The following is a 17,528-nucleotide window of genomic DNA, read 5'->3' as shown; positions in this document are numbered from 1 at the left end:
ACAGGGAGATAAGATACCTAGGATCATGATCAACGCATTACACGTTGCTGCTTTCATTTCCACAATCAACTTCCATTTTTTGTGTGTGTGTGTTATGGATTTCCTTCTGTCCTCCTGGTTTCTGATTCTAGTATATATTCATTGTTCTTCTAAATAAACCTCAGTTGGCAGTTCAGCGCAGTGTTTGTCTTTATTCCCCTGTCGTATCGTTTTTGGCGCTGTTTTTTCTAAGGGACTTCCTGATTTTGTACAACTTCACGGTAAACTGTCTAATTATAAAAAGTAAGAAATAACTCAATACGTGTTATACCCATTAGTGTTTTTTGTATTGTAGCCCACTCGGTCATCGCCGGGTACTACCACTAGTTGTTCATAAAACGAGAATTCCCAGAAACGTTTCTTAGCCACAATGCTGGTGAACAGAATGGAGGAAATCGGTACAGAAAAATTCCGCTACTAATGACCAAGTAGTGAGAAACTCACGGCATTGCTTAAAGCAAAAACTGTGCTTTTTGCTCTTTTTGTAGCCTGATGCGGGCCTAATACGTAAGGCTATCGCTGGGACACAAACAGAATCTGTCAAATATTCTTTTTCCCAGACATTTCGCAGGTAACTGCAAGGTTTCGTGCATCCTTAGGTGATCCTATTTTTTCTTTACCTACGCCAGGCAATAAGAACGACACAACGGAGGCCATCCTCAAAATAATGAATGCTTCAGGGCTTGGAGATTGGCCTGTATTATCAGAGGAAACAAGTTACGCAAATTGGACGGATGTGCTTCTCGCGACTGGACTTTACCCTATACTTGAAATAAACGTCGGTAGGAACAGCAAGAATATTTCTGCTCACATAATCAAGGTAAATAGCAAATTTAGTTTCAACTGCTGATTTTGAATGATGTACTTGTTGGCTGGTAGCAAAACCTATGGTTCTTGGGCTGTTATGGGGAGTGGTACATGAAAACCCTGTTTATAACTGCTCTATATCAGCATAAGTAGCGAAAGCAGATATAATGAATCGTCATCATCATTACCACCACCAGAATCATCATCATCATCATCATAATTTGCCTGCTCAGGTCCGCTGCATGACGAAGGCCTCTCCCATGGACCTCCAACCGCTCCTGTCCTGCTCTACTCGAGTGCGCAGCTTACCCCCGAAGTTCCGTATTTCATCCCTCCATCGTGTTATTGGCCTTCGCCTTCTATACTCATCTGCCTACTTTTGCACCGGTTGTCCGTTCGTCTCACTACATTGCCAATGTATTTTTATTTTTGTGAACTATGATATCGTCAACTCTAGTTTGTTCTCTGATCTAGGTAGCTTGTTTCTTGTGCCTGGGACTTATTTCTATCATTATGCGTTCAATGGCCGTTCAGCCGGGGTAAGTGTTCTTTCTAGTTGCTTAGTAAAGGGCCAAGTTTCAGCTCTGTATGTCATCGTTATGTCATCACTGCCAGTATGAACTGGCTGAAGATTTTTTTTTTTTTTTGAGTGACAGAGGTACACACTAAACGTTTTTACACCTTTTTTGGCCAAAAGGGGTTTAGCATAAGTGGAAAAAGGGTGTTTGAAGGACATTGCACCATTTTTGTTGAATCTAAACACCCTTTCGTGTTGGAAAAAGTGTGCTAACTTAAGTACCCTTGCTTCCTTGTAGGGTGTTGAAAGGGTGTATAAAAGGTGCCCAGCTTTTCATTGATTAACGCAATGCATGCATGTATATTTGCACTTTGAAGCACGACAGATCCCCTCACACCATACTCTTCACCTTGTAAGAAATTTTCAAAAGGAAAAAAAATGTTCTTGTGCAATTATTGCTCGTTTTCATATACCTGCGCCTCATTGCCCAAGTTAAGCTTCGGCAGGTGAAATTTCAATTCGAAGTTTTAAAATAAAAAAAAGACTATTTCTGCGGGCAAAAGGGTGTTGACTCACTGCAAAACGTTCGGCTTTACGCAGGTAGTTTAAAGGGTGTGAAATAGGTCTTCCGTTTAAAAAAAAGCGGATCTGGTGGTTGATTTGGCTTCTTCCGGTGTTGCTAAGTCTGGATACGTTTTGCTAGGCTTTGATAAGTTTTAGGTTTTGTAATGTTCTTGCTAGGCTACGTTAAGTGGTTTACCTGGATCCAAGTTTACCTAGATAATACAACACGAAATACAACATACGGCCGTCCTGCAGGTGTTGGGGGCCCTCGAACTCCAGCGCCCCGAAACTGCTGCCTCCACTGGAGGCAATGCATGAGTAGGGAGCCCACGACGAGTGGCGGCCCGACACGACGACTAGGCTGCGTCCCAGCTGCCGGACTCAATGAAGATGTTTGCTCTCTCTCTCTCTGTGTGTGGCGTGCAGCCTGGGCGAACGCTCTGCAACAGCTGCCTTGCAAATAATGTAAATAGATCATCTCGTACTGTAAATAGATCGTGTCGTCATCCTCCATCGTTCGCCTCAGGTAAACTTATTAATCCAAGTTTACCTGGATTTTAAAGGCTGTTCCAGTGTGTCCCCCACACGGACAGAAGATCCAAGGGAGAAACAAGTTTGGTCAACCCCGAGCTCTGCTGTTTCTCCATCTATGCCCCACCGCTGCAAGCTGCGCCACTTTTTTGCGTTTTAGGATCACAAAAACACTAGTACTTTCCAAATAGTATTACAAGAGGTGCGCATACGGATGCCCCATTTATGTTCTGCCTCGAACAGGCTCGAAAGCCGGCTTCACGGTTATAATACGCTATCTGTGGTGGTGCACCCTTTACGGGCGGTGCAGTTCTTTTTCTAGGTATTTTTTGCTAACGCCGCAGAAACTAGCTTAAGCTTAAACAGCTTCACTGGTAATAACTTATGCCAAGTTATATTGATTGAAACATCGTGAGGTGCAAAACACCTCCCCGCTTGTAGAAACGGCTTAGTCAACCCGTGTAAACAGGTGCAGTTACCTCCAAAACTGGAGGTCTCCTTACAGCATTTTCTCAGGCGGCGGTCTTTTCTTACACACTTCTAAATGCGGAGCATTTCTTAGGCTCGCCTGGTACTCCGTCGTTGATCGCGGCGCCATCCACACGCTCACTGGGCATGCGCAAATCTCCTCCTTACGCCCACAGCTCGGCGATACTACACTATAAAAAAAGAAATAGTTAGCGGCGCCCGGTTTCGATCCCACGTCTCTCTGGCCGCAACGGGAGGTACGCGGTGCTCTTCCCACTACGCTACAAATCCGGGGCAGGAGCAAGTGCTACGAACGCGCCTTATGTCCTTGACTCATTCAAACTACGTCAAGAAGCTACTGATACAACGAAGGCACGCGAAGCTGAACGTCAACGGAAACGACGAACTGAACACTTTAGAGGCGGATGCTGAATTTCCGGTGGGAAAGCCGTGGCGGGAAGCGCCACACGCCTTGCAGCTCAACCAGCCCCGTCCGCAGCGCCTCTGATGCTGATCGTGGCAGGATGCCACTAGGGATTGGCCAACCAAAGAATCCATAACGAGATAGGTTCGCGTTCAACCACCGTCGTCATCTTCCCGTAGGGCAACCGCCGAAGAAGAAGAAGAACGAGAAGGCAAAGCTGCGAAGAGGAGGGCGTGTACATTGCTCTCAGCCGCTGCACCAATGTCAACAACCTTTACCTCACCAAAGCTGATGGCGACTACCGATTCTACCACAGAGACAACATCGACAAGAACATGATGGACGAGTTTCGGCGCCTCGAGAACCACCGCCTACTCACCGTAACACAACAGCACTTGCGTGCCTTTGCCACCGGTGTGGACCCGGACGCGGAATTCCCTCTGCGCTAGTAAAAACCAGATCACTCAACATAACGGCAACACAATGGAACCACACGGAACCGCCACAATGCTTCGCATCCTCATCAGGGTTCCCCACGGGAAGATGGTGTAATGTTTTTTCTTACCTTTTTATTTACACCCTTATTGTAGCTTTGCACCTTTGTGGGGATAAAACGTGCTGAAATAACGAATACCCTTCTTGAAGGGTGTTGAGATGGCTAGGAATATTTGTTTGGTAATAAATAAAATTCTATGAGTTATTTAATTAAAAAGAAAAGTGTTTGCAAATCCGCATGCTGATTTGTATACAATCGCATTAAAATGCCTAAATCCGGAATTAGAGCTACAATATGTATTTTTGCGACAGGCCCACTGACTCTATAAGACGGCGTTCCCCTTCTGGATATCAAAGCAAAATCACGCTTATTTTTAAGTATGCACTTTCTGTACCCATGCACCCCTTTGGTTTTTTTGCTCAATTCATTTGTGGCCTAAGCATGAAATGTGCGTGTTGAATGTGCCTTTATACCATTCTGCGCGCTCGGACAATCCACATTGGCATGCGTAGCTGCGCTGGCCAGACTTTTATTATAGGGCGTTAAGCAACCTGACCTGAAGAATGAAAAGGGTGTTCACAAAAACACCCTTTTTCATTCTTGCACCCTGTTTCTGGCCAAAAATCTTTTAAAGGTGTGCACCATAGGACATGCGTTTTACACCCTTTTTCGCCCCACTGCCGTGGTTCATGCAAGTTATTATATTTTCACGAGGAGACGAAGAAGGGTGCAGTAGGGTATGCGCCTCTGTGGGCCCGATGAAGAACGACGAAGAATAGCCAAACACATTTGTCCAGAAGTGTTCCCAAGCGACGTGTGTGTGTTGTGTAAGAAGGACAGAGCCACAGCATCTCACATTCTGTGGGACTGTAGACTACACCCCAGTGAAGCCAATACAGCCAAAACGCTCCCGCCGCTCCTCGCAAGTGCGACCAGAGACAAGGACTACGAAATACAACATACGGCCGTCCAGCAGGTGTTGGGGGCCCTCGAACGCCAGCGCCCCGAAACTGCTGCCTCCACTGGAGGCAATGCATGAGTAGGGAGCCCACGACGAGTGGCGGCCCGACACGACGACTAGGCTGCGTCCCAGCTGCCGGACTCAATGAAGATGTTTGCTCTCTCTCTCTGTGTGTGTGGCGTGCAGCGTGGGCGAACGCTCTGCAACAGCTGCCTTGCAAATAATGTAAATAGATCATCTCGTACTGTAAATAGATCGTGTCGTCATCCTCCATCGTTCGCCTCATTCCTTCTGGCGCCACGTAACAATATATAATACAGCTTGGTCGTGTCAGCTTACTACGTCCTATCAGCTTTCGTCTTAGGTATGCTACGCGTACTGAGAACCACGGATTTATACGGCGGGACCACAGATTGGAAAATTTTGAATATTATGGCGAAGTTTTCATGACGAATGCTATCAGACGCTTTTGTGACATCAATAAATACTGCCACAACTTTGTCACGCGCCTCAATTAAACGTTTTAAAATGTCGGTAATAGATATTACAGGTAGCCTAGTAGAATGTCATAGGCGGAGCCATACTGTTGCGTTGTTAGAATGCTAAATTTATTGAGATACTTTAATAAATTTACTGGCTTAGGGTGGTAAAGCTAAATGAGATATCTTGCAAATAAATTCATTCTCAATTCCTCACTTTTTTTTCAACGGTGCTGCAATACTGCTTTAAAACCAGGCACACTTGAAATGTCTATCACATAAGCTGTTTGGTCCGTATTCACGAATCGACAATTTCAGCTACAAGCTGAAGACTGCCTGCGCGTTTGAATAAGAAAAACTTTCACGGGTACCTTTAAAGGAATCGCTGCAGAATTCCTTATACTTTTTAAGCGCACTGGAAACATATTAATAAGGACGAAGACAGTACGAGTACTACTTCCAAGAGCCCGTGTCACCTTTGGTTGGAGCGGGCCTTTGAGGTGCCGTCACTTGAACATGTCACAGATATGACGTCCCCACCACACGCACTACGCTGTCTTGCACCATCGTAGCGAGTGTGCTTATTTGGCTTTGCGGTAATACGCTGGGCTGCTAGGGGACTCGTCTTATATTCACGTAGCAAGAGCGATATACCCTTTTCTAAACTATATAATTATCCCCATACAGAACAGGATCGTTCGGCCTAACTCAAGCCGATGGACTTTGGCCAGTGTTTTTATACCCAGCCTTTTTCCGGCAGACGTGCTCGGCCCGTGTCTAAATGTGGGCCTTTTGTGCCCGTACACGGCCGTACTCCCACCGCTATAAAACGGCTAGTCTCTGTACCTTACTGTTGAAAGTGCGAATGCGAGGCAGCCACGCTCCGGTCGGTCTCCTTTCTAACACCAACTGCCACAAGAATACAGATATTCTGCTGCCGGTCGCTTGCCGTGCTTCGGCTGAACACCGCTTCCCGAATGAAAAACGGATGCCCTAAAGCCGTACTTCGGCCGTTCTCTTTCTCAACATCGGCAGCCGAAAGTAAACTGAATATCTGGCAGCCGGGTAGCTGCCGTTCTGCGTCTGAACACGGGCGGCCGGAGAAATACTGAAGCGCTGGTTGCCGAATTTTGGCCGCTCATCGTATGATCAGTGGCTGTCAGAACCTCAATGCTGGCCGGGCATGCCACAAAGCGGCCATAGACTGGCCGGTCTTGGGACACACTTTTTGTGCCGCGTGTGCCTGTCCTTTCTTTCCCATTTCCACCAAAAATCACCATAGACCGGTTGGTTGATCGAAAGGTTCTGATAAGATCTCTGGACACGTCACCCGCGAGAAAACGGTTTTCTATTTTGTCTAAACGGTTACTTGAAAATCTCGGAAAAAGAACGGTTCTAGATTCGATAATACACGCATCCATCTTGAAGAAGGAGTTCAATGGTATTATTTTACCTCACGAACCCCTGCTTCGTATGCATTTATACGGTTCCTGGGAGTTCAATAGTATACTTCTATCTCACAAACCCCTCATCGGTATACATTATATGATTCGTGCATGCGTTTACTTAGGCAGGAAAAAATTGCCGTATCTGTTCTTTCTTGGTTTGCGATTTGGGTCTTTGAAAGTTTGACGATAGATTTGGCGATCTTTCGCGCTTCATCAACTTTCCTTAAGAAGGGAAGGTAAAGTTTTTTTTTTATTTCGAGGCAACGTATTTATATACCGAGCAAGATGCAGTTACACGCGTTGAAACACTCATCGTTCGCCGTAGAATGTAAACAAGAAATAGTGATTCGCTATTTCCCTCAAGCACATAAATGAAACGCTTGTCTCGAAACGCATTCATCGTAATAGTATGAAATACAAATTACATTTGAAAATCTCGGAGCGTGTATATTGCTTGTCTCCCGCAAAATCAGAAACGCTTGCGGAATGGCGCGAATTTTAAGCAGTCGATTTGGAACGTGCACAGCAAGTCGGATATATCTCAGGTGAATTCGTTAATGCAATGCAAAAACAGCATGTAATGCTTTCAGCCATGGGTAGCAGCTCTCTGTTCTAGGATCCTAGCGCACCAAGCGTGTAATACCTTGAGTAATGAGCGTGTGAAATTAGTTAATGCTAGGCGTGTAACCTTAGCCTGTAATGTTTCGCATTAGCGTCTTTGTGTGTTTTAATGTGTGTTTTTGTCCATTAGTTGCCTGCATGGTGTTTCAGTGGTATAAATATTATTTTCACCCTATTATGCCATGTATCTACATACTTTATATCACTATATCTGGTAATCATTGGTGCTTGACTGTTTCCATATTTATTGACGGCATTTTGTTAATTCTTGCGGTTCTTTCTTTACAGATAGACCAAGTCACATTCCCTACTGTTAGTGACAGTTTCTTGGTTGAACCGAATACCAGTGACAACCAACCAGTAATAGAAGCCTACAAGAAGCTCATAGAAGCAGCCGTAAAAATAGTGAAACCCAATATAAGTGAACAAGAAATCTCAAAACTTGCTGATGAACTTGTACAGTTTGAAGGGGAGCTGGCTAATGTGAGAACCTTTTTTTAACACACAAAAAACTCCTGTAATATGCGTTTACGGTGTTTTCCCGGCAGCCGTATGGTCATTTTTTAATCCACTTAGCAGAAACGTGTTCCAATGCCAGTCGAATCCTATCTTAGCCCCTTCTTTTTAATGGCTTTTTCGCATTTACCGAGTCATAAGTGGCCTCAGATAACAATAGACGTACAAAGGGACACTAAGCAGTGGAAACAACCTGGCGAAAATTTGGCCTGTATCGGTACATTACGGTGGCGAGAATCTAAATGCACCATTATTGCGACTAGAAGTAGTTTAATGAGTCAGAAAATGTAAGAAACGTGAAAAGAGGCGACGACACTGCGTTCGATTTCGGGTAATAGATTTTCTGGCATCACAAACCTTGAGAATGGTGAGATCTCGACCATTAGGTTGTCAGTTTTGCTCTGGAAAAACATTGGTGCGCAATCAGCGCACCACGGTAAACGTCCGAGATTCTGCATGCAACATCCCCGGCAGTACCCAACCCGTGAAAGGTTGGGCACTACCGGCTGTTATCGGAACGATCAGAACTTGTTCTTTTCTTTTATCTGTGAGCCGCTGTTGACCAATAATCCTTAAATCAGACACGCCCTGCTCTACCCTTCTGATGTTTAGGCTGGGCGGAGCTTCGGTCGCAAAAACTACTCTAGACGGGTTCGGGAAGCGAATGTGTATTTCACGCCAGGCTGGCGCGTCGCGTAAGAAAAGAGAATATCAGATGGACGGGATCACCAGACGAGGTGAGATGCAGCTTCTCGTTCGTTTTAGCGACGCATAGCCGCCTGGTCGCGATTGCACGATATTTGAAACGGTACTTGTCACTTCTTCACTCGCTGTTGGCGTGTTCAGTGCAGGCGGGAACACGGGCTGCTAGATGGGTGAAAAAATTTCTCGTTCCGGCGGGGAGAAATATTAACACTCCAAGCCAGCCCCCTCGGCCAGACAAACGTTGTCGGCGTCGGCCATATCTTACAGATGTAAAAGCTACCGCGACCTTCGTGAGAATGCCTAGACCGCACCGGTGCCTCGCTCCTAATTTTTGACGGAATGGCTACGTTACAAAAAAATGAAAAGGAAGCGGGGTAGAGAAATTCCAGCTTTTTTTCTCCTATTTCTCAGCAAATACCGCATCATTGCGCGTCGAACACAAGCTGAGCGCGCTACGAAACGTATGATCTTTCAGTTAGAACAAACTTCATCCAGGCTTTATTGTCCATTCAAACGCTCTCAATGGCCTTGTTGAGCAGTGTATCAAAGAGGATGAATAGCATACATTGCAGTATCGGCACCATCAGCTTAAGAGATAATTATCGTTTAGCACAAAAGGAGCATTTAACTGGCTTCATTCCGCGAGAAAGGCGTAGACATGGGCAGCAGAGGACAAGAGCGGGCGGGCTTCAATGGAAGAGGCCTTCGTCCTGAAACGGACCTAACTCGGGAAGATGATGATAATAGGAAATGTTGTAGAAGTCCTTCGGGTGTCCTGCTGTGGTGCTGTCTTTACCAAGCACTAATGACGCCGAACGATAATCGTTGGAATGAGTTTGCGAACACTATATTTCGATCAAGTACATATACGAAGTATTTGCACGACTGCGCTTAGACCAAACAAGAAAGTAATTGAGTGAAGGTCGTTAGCCAACTAACACCGTCAGCGATGAACCGTCACCTGACAACAATTCCAGTGATTGGCCTCTCCATAGCCGAAGCTGGAGAACTCGGAAAAGACGACGCCCGCGCACAGCCCTTTCATTCGACCGCGAGACCTCGAGACTCGTGGTTTTCATACGTCACCTGAGCTCCGCCTACGACACATATGTCAATCAGCATCTCCACTTACCTGATTTGTTTCAGGGCCAAACACGGCCTCGAACTGCGTCAGGTACCTTACTCTTAAGCTTGCAGCGCTGCTAACTCTCTTGCTATAATTGAAAGCGAAAATACAAAAAAGACTGGCAAAACAACCACAGCAAACACACAGCCAGCAAACACACAGAGAAAGCAACCCGGCACACAAGGTCCGCCAACGCAGTACGAATTGCTCGAAACGGCCTTTCTCGCTGACACGCAACATCTGACCCCTGACCCCTGACAGGGTAGTTCGGCAAAGGCCGAACTACTCTGTCTCACTAACCGCATCCAAGGGGCGAACGCCGTGCCTCCCTTCCTCGGTAATTAGCCTTCGCAATGGCAACAGCGGTCGCCATGGCACTACCGGGTTCAAAATGTGTCGTCTAGATGAATATAGAAACGACCCCAGGCATGCTCGTTTTTGCCAACCTAAACTCAAAACGACAGGGGGAAAACCTAATGGCTGCCTCACCCACCGTGTTCCCGGAACTAAACCGGGAACCGTCGGTGCTTCTCGCTCTGGTCGTTCGATGTGAAAAGCATCTGTGGCGCCTGTATACACTACAATGATGACTATGACGAGTGGAGCTTATAGGATGAAGAACATATGCAAGTGGCGAAGGTTCTTGCATTGTTCAAAAAAGGAAATATGAGCATCAATATCTAACTAGAGGCCGATTTCAATACTTCCTATCTTTTCTAAAGCTTTGGAAAAAATTATCTTTAATAGGCTATTCAACTTTCTGGAAAAAAACTCAATGTTATTGAATTGTCAGTATGCCTTCAGAAAACGAAGGTCGACACATCTAGCGTTACTTGAGCAAAAAGAATTCATTCTGAAAAACATTGAAAAACGACAACTTACATTAGGTGTTTTAATCGGCTACAGGAAAGCCTTCGATAGTATAAATCATAACTACTGCTCGAAAAAATGCGTTACTATGGTATCCGCGGCATAGCTCTAGAACTTATAACGTCATACTTTGGTCACAGAAGCCAATTTGTTCAGGTAAATAATCTCCGCTCTAAAATCAGACAACTACATTTAGGCGTACTACAATGCAGTATTTTAGGGCCCCTTCTCTTCAACATCTACATTAATGACATCGTGAACGTTGACACTAATAAAAAATACATAATTTACGCTGACGATGTTACTCTCCTTGTTTCATCTTGTGGTGTCATGCAGTAGGTACAAACCGCTAACGAAGTGCTTGCAAAAATACACAGGTGGTCAACGGACAACGGCCTAAGAATTGACGTAGATAAAACGAAAGCGACGCTTTTTCAATCCAAAAACAGAAATATCCTTTTACCGGCTGATATTATGTTAAACCACTCCAAAATTGAACTGGTGATGTCTGCAAAAACGCTAGGTGTTTTTTTCGACAATGACATGTCTTGGAATACAAACATTAATTTTGTCGCAGGGCAACTTTCGCGCTTAGTTGGAATCGTATATTGTGTACGTGATCTTTCGTATAAGGTCAGATTACAGTTGTTCAATTCACTATTTTTAAGTAATTTTAACTACTGTTGTCTCGTGTGGAGCACAACTTCTGCAACTAATATAAATACGTTATTTTTGCTACAGAAAAACATTATTCGCTTCTATGTAATGCACGTTACGATGCTCCTACTGCCCCTTTGTTTAGTAAACATTGTCTACCTAACATTCAGGACCTGCTCAAGTACCGCTTAGCCTACACATATACTCTAGAACGCAAAAACAATACTAAGAACATTTCGTAGATTGCTATTCTTCAAATTAATCATACGCCTTATCTGACTAGACTGTCTGAACGTTGGAAAGTTCCTCGCCACAGATAATTGGGTATACCCTTCCGAAGTTGTTGAATGGACTTGCATTTATTGGCTTTGATATTGACTCATGTACAAAATCTATGCTGTTTAGCTTGTTTGTTTGGAAAGACTATGATGTTTGGGAATAGTTCCTTGCTGTTTCTGTGCGGTTGGTTGCGTATATTTTTTTATCACTATTGCCTTCACGTACTCATATCCACTTATTGATGCGCTATCTATTGTAGTTTTGAACATATTGTACTTTCCGCGCTAGTTATGTTTTTCACCCACAAGTGGTGTCTATGTATCGCTTTTTTTGTTTGTTTTCCCCGCCGCTCTTGTTTCTGTTGTTTCTGTTGAAAATGAAGGATGTAGGGCTCCGTCAAGTTGCTGAGTGCAACTTTTTACCCTATTTTCCGCCATAACGGTGTACGTTTATGGAAATAAACTTCAACTTCAACTTAAACATATATTGATGTATCGGCACCATCAGCGGATAGGTGCATCGGTGTCGGTTTCTCAGAGTAGGCGCACTTCGCTTCAGCGCAGGCACTTTGCGCAGCAATTGTCGTGCCGGACACACGCCAAAAGCAAGAGAAAAAGTTCGCCTTGCACTCTAGCCGCGCAACAAGCCGGCAGCGGCAAGCGCAGCGCCTCTGCTTGGCCGCGCGCCTGCTCCGGCCATAGTCGCCATGGCCCACAAAATTTTCACAAAGACAGTACATTGTGTCGGCTGGCAACGTTTTTCAAATTGTGAGCCACCTTGTGCATATATGCCACCGCAGCCGCCCGTTTTCCGTTTGCCATCTGCGGTCAGTTCCGCCCTGCAGCTTTTGCAGGAGGGTGTCAACAACAATGTGTCAAGAATTAGTGCCACTGGAGGTGAACATTATTCCGGAACCTTCCAATACGCCACCAGGTGTAGCTTCGGCACGTGAGTTACTGGAAATTAATAATTTTTATCTTCCGGTCGAAAGACGCTGCAGGGCTCCTGAAGCCTTTTGCCATGCCGGCGGAGAGGAGAAGAGGAGATAAGATGTGCGGCCTGAAATGCTGCGTGCATTGCACCATCCGCTACTTTCAATGGCCGCTGCCGTAATTGGTTTTTCTCGGGGAGAGCGCGGCTCCCGTTGTGGGCGCCTCAGAATGAAGCGCCCTTCTTGCGGGTCGGGGCCACCGCGTCACGCTCACAGTGCCGAAGCTAGGACGACGTCCTTTGTAAGCGCCACGCCTGCTTCACTCTGTGGCCGCCAGCCTAGTTCTAGAGAGCGGGCTCCCGTCTTCAGCTGCGTCGAAAGGACGGGCCCAATTAGGGCAATAAAACGCCGTTTCGGAGTTGCGTGCTTCGGGGCCACGTGTTACGCTTAGAGTGTGTATACCCAGGCGGCGGCTTTTGAAGGCGCCGCGGTGCCTAATGCCCGCCCTAGCCGTGGCAAAGCTGCCCCGTTCACCCGTACGCGTCCTCCTGCGTCCGCTCCGTCTGGGGAGAGGAAGGAAGCGCGCGCAGTTTGGGAAGGCGGCGTTTGGCCCCGCCATTAGTGGGTTCAAGATGTCGCCCTCATGTCTGCTGTCCGGCTTACAATGGACACGAGGGATTATACTCCCGGGCATAACGGCCAGCGGGGGACTTGGCTGTACTCATAGTGGTCATGAAGTACCAGCGACTCTCCGTGTTTAGTGCACGTAAAACTTGTCGTCTAGGGCGTAACCCAGAGTCGATCGCTAAGGTATGATACCTAGGTCGTAACTCGGAGGGTCGATCGCTAAGATAGTCATGCTTAATCACCCCTTTCTGTAACCAATGCTTGTAAACAACCGTAAATACATTTTTTGTTGGTCATAATCTCTTCGTCCCGTCATCGTCTTCACATCTCTTCTGCTTCACCGCCAACACCGCCGAATTCTTCAAGGGAAGGGTTCCTTCTCCACCACAACGAACATGAAAACATAACAACGAGCTTTTACTGACGCTTTTGTGTAATGGCGTCCGTTCTGGGCACTGCTAGCGACCGTGTCTGTCGAGTATATACTACCACCGACTGCGCGTTGAGCAAACTTCACTACGCATCTGCGGCACCTGCTGAAGATGCCTGTCTTTTCTTTTGTCTCCACAGTAGTATCATAGTCCTTCTTTCCACACGTCAGTTACCCCGGCGACATCTTCCAGATTCAGGAGCCCTCTCTAGACCCATGCTGTCTCAGTCGTAGCTTCCGGAAGGTAGCGAGGACATATTTCCGCTGACGCTTGATGAGCGCGCCTGATAGCTTACGGCTACCAGCCAGGGGGAAATAAAAAAAGAGCCTAATAACGCCATCGTGTTAATGATTAAAACACCATGGAAACCAAGTCCCAGCTTCAGGTCTTTGAGCCCCTATGGCACGTACAACAGAAGCCTGTCTTTAAAACCGGGTTCTGGTGCGGACAACAAAACACTGTGCAAGGGAAATGTATAACGGCGTCATGGACAAAGAATTCTCACATTCGATGTAAGGGGAGCTTGTTCTTGGTTTGTTAGCAGGTTCGGAAGGAACAAATGGAGAAACGTAAGGGGGGAGGGGGATTCCTTCTTTCAGTGAGGATTCAATGGCTTCATTCATAATAGCTGCATTTTGCGTTTGGCAAGTTGTATAGGGTTGGGGTCTTCTTTTTTTGTTTACAGCGGGGGCCTTTTTTTGCTAAGTGAAGTCTCATTTGTTTAGTGCAAGCAGTTATCAAAAATTTCTTGTAGTGATTACACACCTACAGGCGAAAGAGGACGTGGAATGGAGCTAGTACGCTTCCTGTTGAAATGCCCTGGGTTTTACTAAGACAACTTGAACAAGGGGACCGGGACGAAGCACAGACTAACAACTGCCCTCACCATAGCTATGAGACCAATTGGTCGGACCGTGGTTTGTACCGCGCACTTCAGGCCTTTCTCTAACACGGCAATTACATTTAACAGTATCTTGCTTCCTGATAGTTCAGGCGTTGTGTGCTTCTTCGCCTTGTCTTCGCATATTTCGGCAAAATTTTAAAACATGTTTCCCACATGGGCTCTTCTTTGGAATCGGCTAAATAAAAGAAATACCTTCTGTTGAATCTTGACGCGCAACGGTTGAGGGTGGTCTCACATACGGCCATGATTTGGTTCCAATACAGCGGGATCTGCCGACAGGTGTCCATTATAATGCTCACAGCGCGAACATGAGTACCAACTCACCAAAACTATAATCATATACAGGACTGCACACTCAGATGTCTGGATAATCTTCTTGCTGTCTGGTCTACAGGGGCTTCCTGCCTCAGCATTTCTACCAGAACCGGCGTAGTCAGGTCATTGGACAGTGCGTATGTGAGGATGTGTGCATAATGCTTTTCTTGGGCGATTGCTTCAACGAAAAAATGAACACGTTGAAGGGGTGGCACATGGGGACGTTTGTGCTTGACGGGAAGAGAAGGAGTGAAGCTGCAGAAAATTTTGATGACTGGGAATTGACAGCGTTGGCGTCTTCGGTTCGGGAAAGGACGAACGTAAGCCTTCAAGGGTTCTTCTTCGCCAAAACCGACAAAAAGGGCTGCCCTGTCCGGGCAATCGTTTCGGAGGAAGGCATCTGGCAGCGTCACGTGGGTCGCTTTTTTCAGGCGTCCCTTACCAAGCTGACCACTGATGACCCCTTTTGGTGCGTAATTCGCAGATCAAGTCCACGTTCCTTCAGGCGTAGCCTTAAGGCTCCCTGAGTGCATCTTCGACAGACATCGAAGACTTCTACTGCAGCATGCCTCACGATGAGATTCTTGTTGCTATCACCGACGATATCGATTAATTCGGGAACGTAAAGTTCCACAGTGACTGCGGCGTTAGCTAGAACACGTTTCAGGAAACATTGGTGCTCTACCTGGATTCTACATTCGTGGCCTACAATGCTCATGTGTACCTGCTGAAAATGGGGGTCGGCATCGGCTCCTCCTAGGCACCGGTCTTCAGTGATTTGCTCTTGGTCGCGTTTGATAGGAGACTTCAGACATCTATGGGTGAACTAGGCGAGCTGCAAGTCTACCCGTTCGTGGATGATTTTCTTGTCTTTTGGGGGCTACGAGGGAAAAAACTTCCAAGTACGTGGATGAACTTATATTGTGTCTGTCTCCGCGCTCAAGCCCCTGCCACTCACCAAGGAAGTTCCATAAGCAGGGTCTCATCATTCACTAAGCCTACTCTTTCGTGCCATGTTTGCCACTTATGCTGGAGGTTCGCCCCTAAAAGCACGAATGGGGTTTTGCCTTTTTCCTCGGCCCATTGCACGCTTATGAGGCGTAGAATTGTGCCCCCAGCCCTGATGAATGCAGTGGTTTGATCATGTCCTCATGGGATGGAATGCAGCCTGGACTGGCAAGTGGAGCGGTTGCGGTGCGCAGGCTATCCACAGGCCTCTATTTTGAGAATAGGAGAAGTACCCTTAAAGAAAGTGGTCTCGTCTCACGAGGTGCAAGTTGAAGAGCGGAAGAAGTTAAAGTGCGGAAGAATCCATTCATCCACAATGTCTCCCACCGGATCAAGAAGGTGGCAGAAAACGCAGGTTTCAGGACCGTGTTCTCAGCCCCTAACAAACTCGCAAATTATTGTGGCAAGGTGCTCAAATCTACCATACATGACAACGCACGCAAAGCGCTTCGTAGTTTGCAGTGACCACGTCGACTACGAGTTGCCCCCAGCATGTGGTCGCGTGTATGTGGGGCAGACCGGAAGATGTCTCAATGAGCCTTCACAAGAGCTTGCGCACTTCCTCCGTGTCGGTACAGGAAGAAATTGGGCAACCCACTGCAAGGCCTGTGAGTGCTCCCCGCGTTTGCAATACACAAATATGTTCAAAAGGACTCGTGATACAGGCGCACGCGAAATCTTGAGGCGTGGCAAACAGCCCAACGTGGCGAAGAATGCGGAAGCATACCTTCGGTAGCTTTGTACACAAGAAGGAACTTGGGTACCTGAACATGTGATTACAGCGACATGGCTCAGCAGATGCGCTTGCACTTCGCACATTTGGTTGCGTTTTTTCACTCACGCGGTCTCACACCATTAAAATAAGGCGATAGCCTTATTAAGCCCATTTTTCTTTTTCCCCTTGGCTTCTCGTCGTCCGCAGCCATCCGTGCTCAACAAGCGTCCGCAGAAACACGTCATCGCCGCCTCCCGGAAGCTACGACTGAGACAGCAAGATTCTAGAGAGGGCTGACCTGAACCTGGAACATGGCGCAGGGTAAACTGAAGTGTGTAAAAAAACAATGATACTACGGTGGAGACGAAAGAAAAGACAGGCATCTTCAGCAGGGGACGCGGTGGTAACCACGGAGAAAGAGGTATTTGAGGAGCGGGATCCGCTGGTCTGCGACAGCGCGGGCGGGCAGCGCCTTGATATCACTATGTGTGGAGGAGGAAATGCAGAATGCGGAGCAGCACAACAGATGACCCGTCAAGCGAGTTGCCATAGTTCGCATGTTGTTCTGCGGTCGAGACGCAAAATCGTAGTATCATCGGACATATTGTGAAAATTGCGAGATTTCCTACCACAAAGTAAATAAATGGAAGTGTTGTGCATTTTAACAGCAAATATTAATAAATACTGCCCTAGTTACAAGCCGTACCGCGCTTGAAACGAAGCACTAAAAGGAATCGCTGAGCAGACGACATCTGCCGACGATACCTTCTCGCCACGAGGGTTTCCCTCTCGCCGCTCCCCCTTCTCGAGGGATTCTCAGATTTACGGTCGCTTTTCATGTTGCGCAGGCAGGGCGGGGAAGTTAAAACACTCTAAGTATGAACTAATGGAATAGCGGATAAGAACCGTCATTCACTGGAGCTAATCATACCTAGTTTCTCAACCACGTTTTTTATTGTAGGTTTCACGTTTAAAAAAATATCAAAGCCCCTTCGTCTAACGACAACGATAGATGGATAGATAGAAAGAAAGAAACATTATTGTTCATGTGTGGTGAAGTGAATCAGCCGCCTTGGTCCAGGCAGCCGC

The 17,528-nt window shown here is 46.6% G+C and overlaps 1 protein-coding gene across 1 annotated transcript in view; it reads left to right on the top strand.

The window, feature by feature from the left end:
* LOC144164798 (neprilysin-1-like) overlaps nt 1-17,528 on the top strand; it is a 508,128-nt gene that overhangs the window by 206,222 nt on the left and 284,378 nt on the right. The window contains exons 6-7 of the mRNA XM_077695065.1: nt 669-859; nt 7,644-7,838. The gene's annotated coding sequence lies outside the window, so the exon portion shown is untranslated. The remainder of the gene's footprint in view (nt 1-668; nt 860-7,643; nt 7,839-17,528) is intronic.

This window comes from Haemaphysalis longicornis, unplaced genomic scaffold (assembly GCF_048455015.1).
Source record: "Haemaphysalis longicornis isolate Haplotype H1 unplaced genomic scaffold, Haemaphysalis longicornis Haplotype H1 scaffold_14, whole genome shotgun sequence".
NCBI classification, from domain to species: domain Eukaryota; kingdom Metazoa; phylum Arthropoda; class Arachnida; order Ixodida; family Ixodidae; genus Haemaphysalis; species Haemaphysalis longicornis.
This window is presented reverse-complemented; position numbering and strand designations above follow the sequence as displayed.